The sequence below is a fragment of the Pholcus phalangioides genome, unplaced genomic scaffold (assembly GCF_987345545.1).
Source record: "Pholcus phalangioides strain wild (caught in Gottingen) unplaced genomic scaffold, Ppha-v1.0 ptg000015l_1, whole genome shotgun sequence".
Lineage (NCBI taxonomy): Eukaryota > Metazoa > Arthropoda > Arachnida > Araneae > Pholcidae > Pholcus > Pholcus phalangioides.
The window spans coordinates 6,633,582-6,636,791 of NW_028301608.1; positions in this window are offsets into that span (position 1 = coordinate 6,633,582).

Sequence of the window (3,210 nt, forward strand, 5' to 3'; positions counted from 1 at the left end):
GATTCTTTGTTGTTTGAGTATTTTTGGGCAACTTTGCATGATGTTTTTTGTTTTCAGCGGGTTTATATTTCATTGTAGTTTGTAAAAACATAATTTTAATCATTGTTTCATTTAAAGTTTTTCTGAAGGAAAAAAATTTAAAACCCTCATTTTTTTCCCCAATGATGGGAAAATAAATTAGGAAATAGTTTGAGAAATATTCAAAATATGATAAAATTTATGGAATTATTACATTATATAGAATTATGTTTGAATTTTATGAGATTTAGTTACGGCATAATTGAAATTAAAACTGTAATAACTTGAAAAAAAATATTTTAAAGTATCCGAACGTAGGTTCGAGACAATTTTTCTGTAAAATGGTGCTGGCGTGAACTTTAATAATATTTTTTTGATAGAAAATGTTCCCCCAAAAATGGTGAAAACACTAATAAATTTCGACTACCTGTGGTATTTTCAATGAAAAAGTCATAAGTCAGTTTTGTCAAATTTTAAGAAAAATTCACATGTAATATTTGATACGCGATTGCAAAAAATTATATGAAAGAAATGTTTTATTATTTTTACGGTACATTCAGCTAGGAATGGTGCTGGTTATGAACAAAATTTAAAGGATCGCTGGGTATGCCCATAGGTTACTCTCAAATCTGCTGATATACGTGTGAATTTTTTAAAATTTCATTCCTCCATATCGTATAGTAGCAGTGTAATTAGACAACTGTATGCGATAGACCTTAGATCTTGGTTTGTAATCTCAACAATATACAGTAGAATATCGTATCAAAATTTCATGATGATGCGTGAATTAATACATTTTTAGAAATCACGTTTCAAACTCAAGTAAAATGTCAAAATAGCATTCTTCGTAAAACACGTTTAAAGTTTTTTATTCACGGATTTACTTGTATGCAAAAACGTAACATTAAAGTCGACGTAACTTTGGTTCTAAGCGTCATATAAACAAAACAAGGCCCGTTTTGAAATTACAACAAGCAGAGCTTTCATAAAAATAAAATAAATAAATAAAAATCAGTACTTTTCTTCCAAAATGGCGTTTTCAACGTAGTCGGATACCTTAAAAAGCAATTTCAGATAAATCATAATCATTTCCGAGAGGAATTTGTGTCTGTATTCTGTGTTCGTAAGTTGACAGTGTTCAGAGTTCAGACTATGTGTTTAGGGTTCTTTTACTGAAGAAATTATATTTCAGTGGAAGAGACTCAGATATTGGTGTAATTTCTGGCAGAAGCGTGTTCGAAAATTCTATTTTTTATAGTAAGCATTCTCAACGCATACCCCACGAGCCAAATGTGGCCATCGGAATCATCTGATGTGGCCCGTGATCTCAAGCTTAACTTTGTAAATGTGAACTAAATGGCACATTTACAGATCACTTAAGTGACCCGCGGTACAGTTCCACATCATTTGAGAGAGGCCCATGACACATTCCCAGATCACTGAAGTAACCGGATTCATGTTTAAAAATCCTTGAGTAAGCTGCTTCATATGACCTGCGCCGCAGTTGAAGAGAACTTGAGTGATCCACGGCGCAGTTTCACATCACTCAAGTGGTCCGCGGCGCATTCCCAGATCCTTGGGTGACACCCCGCGGCATATATAAAAATATACTTAGGCGACATGCTTCACAGCTCCCCCCCCCCCTCCTGATCACTAAAGTGTCCCCCAGTACATTTCTAGATCATTTAAGTGACTCGCGACACATTTACAGATCGTCGCGTCACAATTCGTGAGCACTTGAGCGACTCTCGGTACATTTAAAGATCCCTCAAAAAATATTGTAAAAATAATTTGAGAAATATCTAAAATACATTAAAATTTATAGAATATTTGAATTTTATGAGATTTAGCTATAGCATAATTTACATTATAGATGGAGTAATTAATTTTTTTTAATGAAATAAAATTATATAAAAACGGGGTAAACATTTATTTTAGAAGGGTTTAAGGTATCCAACTACCTTTCTTGTCACTTTTCTTTAAAATGGTTCTGGAGTGAACTTTAAATACATTTTTTGATAGAAAGTGTCTCGAAATGGTGAAAACAGTGACAAATTTTGGTCTGTCTATTATATTTTCTATGAAAAAGTCGTTTTTATGTCAAATTTTAGGCAAAATTCATGTGATATTCGAAACACAATTTCAAAACATTTTATTAATGAAATGCTTTGTGATTTTCACAGTGCATTTAGCTAGTAATGGTGCAGGTTATGAACCAAAATTTAAAGGATTGCATGATATGTTCATAAGTTACACCAAAATATGTTTAAGTACGTGTGAATTTTTTTAAATTTCATCCTACATTTTGTGTATAAAACACTGTAATTCAAATAATATATGTGATAGACCTCAGATTTTGGTTCATGACCTCAACAATATATAGCAAGATATCACATTAAAATTTCGTAAGGATGCAATGCATCAATTTTTACAAATCCTGTCACAAACTCAGGTAAAACGTAAAAAGTAGCATTCTTCGTAAAACACGTTTAAAGACTTTATTCACGTATTACTTGTATGTAAAAACGCAACACTAAACTGAACGTAACTTTGATTCTACGCATTATATAAACAAAACAAGGCCCGTTTTGGAATCACAACAAATAGAGTTTTTATAAAAAATGAAAATTCATATTTTCTTCCAAAATGACGTTTTCAACGTAGTCGGATACGTTTTTTATCATTTGTACACTCTTTTTAATAGCTTATTCAAATAACTTCTGATAAAGATTCCGACTTTTGTTTTTAATTATTAAAAGTTATTTGATTATAGAATAGAATTCTTTATTACTATTCAGCAAATAAATTAAAGCGTTATGTTCTTCGATAGGCATTAGTATCACCAGAGAAAGGTATCGGCACAAGTTTGCTAATGGGCGTTTTTCTTCGTGGGTGCACAATTGAGGAAAAAAAAAGCATTGAATAAAACTCTTTTATGAATTTCTACTATTTCTTATATGAATTGAAAGAACATGTACAAAATAAATACTACATTGCGAGTTTTCCCTGTAAATTTTGTTTACGAATTTCGTCTAAAAAAACGGAAAGGAATTTGTTCACTCATAGCCCCATAATGTCATTATTTCATACGAACAAATACAAATTAAATTAGGGTAGAGAAGACATACATCAATCGTTAAGAAAATATATCGCAATGCAACTTCAACAATTCGTTTGAATAAAGAAGAAGCA